Source organism: Hypanus sabinus, chromosome 8, assembly GCF_030144855.1.
Source record: "Hypanus sabinus isolate sHypSab1 chromosome 8, sHypSab1.hap1, whole genome shotgun sequence".
Lineage (NCBI taxonomy): Eukaryota > Metazoa > Chordata > Chondrichthyes > Myliobatiformes > Dasyatidae > Hypanus > Hypanus sabinus.
The window spans coordinates 75,776,499-75,784,393 of NC_082713.1; the positions used below are offsets into that span (position 1 = coordinate 75,776,499).

The 7,895-nt window shown below is 48.1% G+C and overlaps 1 pseudogene; it reads right to left on the reverse strand.

Moving 5' to 3' along the window:
• Positions 1-3,856: 3,856 nt before the first annotated feature.
• Positions 3,857-7,226, reverse strand: LOC132397638 (uncharacterized; annotated as a pseudogene).
• Positions 7,227-7,895: the final 669 nt, after the last annotated feature.

Genomic DNA, 7,895 nt, shown 5'->3' on the forward strand with positions numbered 1-7,895 from the left:
ACATAAGTAGACATATACACAGATGTAATGAAAATCCTGCTTGCAGTAGTATCACTGACATGTAATCTGTAAAATTCGTTTAATGTTATCACAGGTACAGTGAAAAACTATGTTGGGCCTGCCAAATAATTTCAAGACGTCAGTGCGTTAAGGGATTACAAGGGAAAACAATAAGAGAATGCAGAATCAAAGTGTTACTGTTACAGAGAAGGTCAGTGCAGCCAGACAACAAGGTAAACTGGGAAGCCTAGAGTCCATCCTATTGTACTAGAGACAGTCCAATTGTCTTATACCAGTGGGGTCGGAGAGGAGAGAGAAAGTCACGGGTGAGTGGGTCTGGCAGTCAGATACATAGACAGAGTCCATGGACTGTGGGCCAGTTTCCATGATGGGCTGAGGTCTGTCCACATCTCTCTGCGGCTGCTATATCAAGCCATGTACGTACCAATGCATACAAGCAGCTACCACAAGAAAAACACAGAGTTAAATATAAATCGTGCATAATTTTTACAAGAACACCATTAGAACCAAAAAGGTCCATTATAGTACATTTAAGACGAAAAAACATAGGAGAAGAACTAGGCCATTCATCCCTTCAAGTCTGCTCTATCATTCCATCATGGATGATTTCTTTTCCCTCTCAACCCCATTCTCCTGCCTTTTTCCCATAACCTTTGACACCCTGACTAATCAAGAACCTACCAACCTCCATTTTATGTACACTCAATGACGTGGCCTCCATAGCAGTTTGTAGCAATGAATTCCACAGATTCACCACCCTCCGGCTAAAGAATTTTTCCTCATCTCTGTTCTAAATGGACATATTTCCTTTCTAAGGCTGTGCCCTCAAGTTCTAGACTCACCCACTGTAGGAAACACCCGCTCCACATCCACTCTGTCTAGGCCTTTCACTATTCAACAGGTTTCAATGAGATTCTCCCTCATTCTTCTAAATTCCAGCAAATAAAATCCTAGAGCCATTAAATGCTCCTCATACGTTAAACATTTAATTCCCAGAATCACTGTCCTGAACTTCCTCTGGACCTTCTCCAAGGCCAACAAATTTTTTCTTAGATAAGGGGCTCAAAACTGCTCACAATACTCCCAAGTGAAGTCTGACCAATGCCTTATAAAGCCTTGCTCTTATATTCTAGTCCTCTCAAAATAAGCACTAACATTGCATTTGTCTTCCTTACCACCGACTCAACCTACGAGTTAACCTTTAGGGAATCATGCACAAAGGCTCCAAGTTTTGAATTTCGCTGAGACGGCAACATTTTTGAATTGTCTCCCCATTTAGAAAGTAGTCTATGCCTTTATTCCTACAACCAAGGAGCATGATAATACACTTTCTTGCTCTATATTCCATCTGCCACTTCTTTGCCCATTCTACCAATCTGTCTAATCCTTTCAGCAGACTCCCCGCTTCCTCAACACAACCTGCCTCTCCACCTATCTTTGTATTGCCCACACACTTGGCCACCAAGTTGTCAGTTCCATCATCCAAGTTGTTGACGTACAACATAAAAGGAAGTGGTCCAACATAGAACCCCGTGGAACACCACTCGTCACCAGCAGCCAACCAGAAAAGGCTCCCTGTATTCCCACTCTTTGCCTCCTGCTAATCAGCCACGGCTTTATCCATGCTAGTATCTTCCCTGTGATACCATGGGCTCTTACTGTGTTAAGCAGTCTCATGTGTGGTACCCTTCTCAAAGGCCTTCTGCAGACCAAGTAAGCGATATCTGTAGACCCGGCTGGAAGTCCGAGGCGAATTTATTTGTTATATAGACTGGGAAAGCACTAGATCTTTTTTTCAATATCCGCTGATTCTCCTTTGTCTATCCTGCTTAGTATTTAATAATAAGTACTCCATTTTGAGTACAGCTGGGGATGACCTTCCTGGAGGAAGCAACAGTGGCCGTGCCTCTGGCACTGAGTCTGGCCCTGAGCCTCAGAAGAGTAGGGAAATGAAGAGAAAGGCAGCACTAATAGGGGACTCTATAGTCAGGGGGACAGTTAGACAATTCTATGGGCACAACAAAGAAACACGGATGGTAGATTGCCTCCCAGCTGTCAGGGTTCATAATGTTTCTGAATGTGTTCACAACATCCTGAAATAGGAGAGTGAGCAGCCAGAGGTTGTGGTACATATTGGTATCAACAACACAGGTAGAAAATCCTGAAAGCAGAATACAGGGGGTTAGGAAGGAAGCTGAGAAGCAGGACCTCGAGTAGTAATCTTGGGATTGAGTATAGGAATAGAATGAGGTGGTGCAAAAATAACTGGCTGAAGGATTGGAGTAGGTGGGGGAAGAGTTTCAGATTCAAAGGAGGATCATTGGGAAAGGGCTGGGTTAGTTGAAAGTGGTATATATCAGCGGGTACAGAGGGATGAGCCACTGCCCGAGAACTCCGGTTTGATTCTGATTGCCGGTTGCACGTATTCACTGTGACTGATTGTATCGTTAAGGATGAGGGTTGGGTTATTTGGAGGCATATGTTAAAATAGGCCAAAGTCAGCGATGTTTGCTTAAGGGGAAATCTTGCTCGACAAACGTGTTAGAGTTCTTCGAGGAAGGTAACAAGCAGGGCAGACAAAGGGGAGGTAGTGGATGTCATTTACTTGGATTTTCAGAAGGTATTTCAGAAGGTGCCACACATGAGGTTGCTTAACAATCTATGCATTGCAGGAAATACTGGCATGGATAGAGGAACGGCTGACAGGCAGGAGATAGCGAGTGGGAAGAAAGGAGGCCTTTTCTGGTTGGTGTTCCTCAGGTGTAGTATTGGGACTGCTGCTTTTCACATTGTTTGTCAATGATTTGGATAATGGAATTAATGGCTTTTTGGCAAAGTTTGTGGATGATACGAAGATAGGTGGAGGGGTAGGTAGTGCTGAGGAAGCAATGTGATTGCAGAACAACTTAGACAAACTGGAAGAATGGGCAAAATAGTGGCAGATGAAATACAGTTCTGGGAAATTTATGATAATGCATTTTGGAAAAAGGAACAATAGTGCAGACTATTATCTAAATGGGGGGAAAATTCAAACTTCAGAGGTGCAGAGGGACTTAGGAGTATTCATACAAGCCTCTCAGAATGTTAATATACAGGATGAGTCTATGGTAAAGAAGGCAAATGAAATGTTGGCATTTATTTTGAAGGAAATAGAATATAACAAGAAGGAGATAATGCTGAGGCTTTATAAGACACTACTCAGGCCACACTTGGAGTATTGTCAATAGTTTCGGGCCCCATATCTCAGAAAGGATGTATTGTCATTGGAGAGAGTCCAGAGGAGGTTCACAAGGATGATTCCAGGAATAAAGGGGTTAACATATGAGGAGTGTTTGGCAGCTTTGGGCCTGTACTCACTAGAATTTAGAAGAATGCGGGGGGATCTCATTGAAATCTACTGATATTGAAAGGCTTAGATAGAGTGGATGTCCAAGAATATAGAAAAGTACAGAAGCAGGCCTTTTGACCCATCTAGTCCATGCCAAAACATCCTGCCTACTCCCAGTGACCTGCACCAGGACCTTAGCCCTCCGTACCCCTACTATCCGTGAGGTTATCCAAACTTCTATTAAACTTTGAAATCGAGCTCACATGGACCACTTGTGCTGGCAGCTCATTCCACACTCTCATAATTCTCTGAGAGAAGAAGTTTCCCCTCATGTTCCCCTTAAACTTTTCAGCTTTCACCCTTGCATACATCTATTGATGCGTCTGGACACATCATCAGTGATGTTCCTGGAATCATCGGGTGTTTTGGGTCTTTCAACATCATCCACCCTTCTCCAGGTGACCCAGCCAGGGCTGATCAGACCCCAGTTTGTGTCCTGATGGCTAGCTACACAAGACTCCATGGCTCCCCTCTCTTGAGCCACAGCCACCTCTGCCGCATCGGTGGTACTGCAGATGGCTCTCCTCTTCCTCTCTCCCTTGATGCCCAAATTGCTGTAGGCTCTGGCTAAGGAATGGGCTGTGAATCCCCTACAACCAACCTCCACTGGGAGATACCTCGCTCTCCATCCAGCCTGCTGGTTGTTGCTGACCAGTCCTGCGTGCTTTGATAGCTTCCTTTCAAAGGCCTCTTCCAAGTGATCTTCCCATGGGACTGTCAGCTCCAGCATCACCACCTGCTTCGTAGCCTCAGACACAAGGACAGCATCTGGTTGCAGGGTGGTGGCTGCGATATGGTTGGGGAACCTCAGCTACCTTTCGAGGTCCACCAACAGCTGCCAGTCCCTTGCAGAGGTCAGGATACCTGCAGATGTTCTTTTGGCAGGTATTGGCTGTTCCTCAGCTCTTACAAAGGCAATGGTCTGCTTGGAGGGTCGGGACCGCTTCGCCCCCTCCACTCCTGCGCTGATGGCTCCAGCGATGGTCTTCAGGACCCGATCATGCCTCCATCGGCACCGTCCCTCACCAAGTGCCCTTGTGCAGCTGCTGAGGATGTGCTCCAGGGTTTCTCGCTTGGAACAGTGGGCACGCTGATGACTCTGCTTTGCCCCATGTGTGCAGGTTTGATGGGCTTGGAAGCACATCATATACTGCCTGAATGAGAAATTGGATGTGGTGTGGCTCAGCTTTCCAAAGCTCAGCCCAGGTCATTTTCCTCTCCACTGCATTCTCCTACCTTGTCCAAGCTCCCTGTTGCTTCATTCCCATCGCCTTGCAGGTTCTCCTCTCCTCCACTGTGCTCTCACCTCCTCCTGAACTAGATGGCACATTCCTTCCCTCTGATGGTGTCCATTTGGGGAGTTGGAAAGGATCCTAGCCCAGCTCGGCCTCCTGTGACCACTCCCACCAGCCTCCTGTGACGCAGCCTTTCCTCTGCTTCCTGATCAGCTTCCTCTGCCCTCCACTTCCTGCCAGTCCTCAATGCTCGAGCCACCTTCAGATCACTCCAGTCCCTGTACTGTACCACTTCTCTGGCTCTTGTAACTTTGAATTCCTCCTCCAGGGGTTTGAAGGGCCGTTGCAGTTTGTTGTGGTGTCCATAGAGGGCGATGCTGCTCAGGCTCCTCAGCAGCCCCAGCCATCTCCTGAGTTGCTTACTGACCCTCCTCTCTGAGGTTTCGACCGTCGAGATCAGAACTACATAGAGGAGGAGGGGCCAGAGGATTCTGGGAAGAATGCCATGCTGATACACGCAGGCTTTGAGCTTCCCAGGTAGGCCAGACTTGTCCACGGATTTCAGCCAGCCATCCAACTCGGTGCAGGTTCTTCAGAGAGCTGTCAAAAACCTTACCTAAGCTCTTGACTGGCTTTTCTGTGAAGGTTGGAATGGCTGTGCCTGCGATGCTGAACTGGAACTTGTTTTCCACCTTGCCTTTCCTCAGCACCATTGAACTTGATCTGGCTGGTTTGAGATGCATCTGGGCCCACTCCACCAGCTTTTCGAGCCCCTGCAGAATCCACCGGCAGCCGGGGACTGATTCTGTGGTGACTGTGAGGTCATCCATGAATGCTCTGACGGGTGGTTGCCGTTGAGTGTGATGCACCATCAATAACTCTCTCTGGGATGTGAAGTCGAGATATCGGCTTTTATTGACTGGAAGAAGGAACAAGCGGTGGTTGACCACCATACAACATCCTGGAGACTGAGAGGCCGGGCTCAGGCCTCAATCGCCTTTATACCGGGGTCTGTGGGAGGAGTCACAGGAGCAGTCAGCAGGGGGCGTGTCCTGCAGGTATATGTAGTTCACCACAGAGTGGAATTCATTCTGGGCCCTCTGCACTCTGTTTCAGCAGACTTGGTGAGTATGTTCATGGCTGGGGAGAACAGTGTCACTGAGATAGTGCACCCTGTCATGATGCCGATCTCCACCTTGTGCCAGCTTGATGTAACTGCTCCTGAAGAGACCCTCATCCTGAAGTTGCTGTAATAGTCAGTGATAAAGTCTCTGATTCTGCTGGGACGTGATGTTTGGTCAGTGTGAGCTGCACCAGCTTGTTCAGAATGGAGCCATATGCATTTGCCAGGTTGAGCCACAACACTGACAGGTTGCCCTTGTTCTCTCTGGCCTCCCTGATGAGTTGTGCTCCAGACAGCCCGGCATCCCTGAAATGCCACCCTTCTGGACTGATATATCGATATAGGTGTTCCCTGCTAGGTAGGTGTGCAGCCGATTGGAAATGGCACTGAAGAAGATCTTCACCTCGACACACAGCAGGGAGATGATGCAGAACTGGTCTATCTGGGTGGCATTTTCCTCCTTTGGGATCCACACCCCTTCAGCCACTCTCCACTGATCTGGGATCTTCACCCTTCTCCCGAAGACTCTCAGAATCTTCCACAGACGCAACAGGAGCTTGAGGCAGTTCTTGTGCACTTTGTACGAGGTGCTGCTTGGTCCTGGAGCCGAGCTTGCCCTTGCTTTGTGGATGACCTCTCTGACTTCTTTGAGCTGCAGCTCTGACATGTTGAACTACACATCCGGTTTGGGGGGGGGGAGGTGGTTCTGTTAGGATGTTGCACTCCCCCCAGCTCCTGCTCTCTTTCAGGATCATTGTAAATCTTCTTCAGATGTTGGTCTATGTCTTCCTCCAAACAGGCCAGTTTCCCACTGCGCTTCTGCCCCAGCAACTCCTCGGTGAACTTGAAGGGGTTGGCGATAAAGGCTGCATGTTTCCAGGCCCTTTCACGAAGCTGTCTCCGATGCCACTCTGCCTGGCGGAGAACCCTGATCTTCTTTTGTAGTATGCAAAGCAGCTGGGCCAAGCCGATGCGCTCCTCTTCTCCTGCCTCCTTGTCCTGGGACTTCAGCACTTTCATCTCCTGCCTGATGTTGTGGATCCTCAACGCTCTTTGTTTCTTTGGCTCTGGAGCTTTTCTTCTCCTCTTCTTCGAACCATCCAGCTGCGAAGCTGACAATGATTGTTGTCATGGCTTGCAGCTTTTTATCAACCCCTCCCTTCGCTGTCACTTCCAGAATTTGGTTAACATCTTTGTCAAACTGCTTCCACAGTGAAGTCATGTCAGCTGCAGGCCATTTGATCCACCTCCTGTTGGACTTGATATTAGAGTGGTCAGCTTGCAACACTTGGAGGTTCCGGGCACTGCGGGGTGACTCCGGGCCTGGCTCCTCCTTCGTCTCACCAGCTTGGACACCTGCGTGTTGAGCTGCTCCTGCTCCCACCGGACTTTTCATCCTCACTTGGTGGATCTTCAAGCCGCGATCGTTCTTGCAGACTTTGCCACGAGCACCCTGCATGGAGGACCTCACGAGGTCTGTACACACCAGCTGTGTGGTGAAAAAGGCACAACAGCTCCTCTTTCACTCAGATCCTCCAGACCTGTAAACTTCCTCTGTACTCTTTCAACATTATTTATATCTTCCCTGTATATAAATGACTCAGACTGCACACAGAATTCCAAATTAGGTCTCTCTAATATCTTATGCAACTGTAACATAACATCTCATCTTCTGTACTCAATACATTGATTTACGAAGGCCAATGTGCCAAAAGCTTTCTTTGTGACCCTATCTACCTGTGACACCACTTTCAGTGAATTATGCACCTGAATTCCCAGATCCTTCTGTTCTACTGCACTCTTCAGTGCCCTACCTCTCATGGGTAAAACCTACCCTGGTCAGTCCTACCGAAGTGCAACACTCACACTTGTCTGCAATAAATTCCATCTGCCATTTTTTAGCTGGTCCAGATGCCACTGCAAGCTTTGATAGCCTCCCTTGCTGTCCACTACACCCCCCACCTTGGTGTCGTCTGCAAATTTACTGATCCAGTTAACCACATTATCATCCAGGTCATTGATATAGATGACAAACAACAAAGGACCTGGTACTGCTCCCTGTGGCACACCACTGGTCACAGGCCTCCAGTCAGAGAGGCAACCCTCTACTACCACTCTCTGGCTTCTC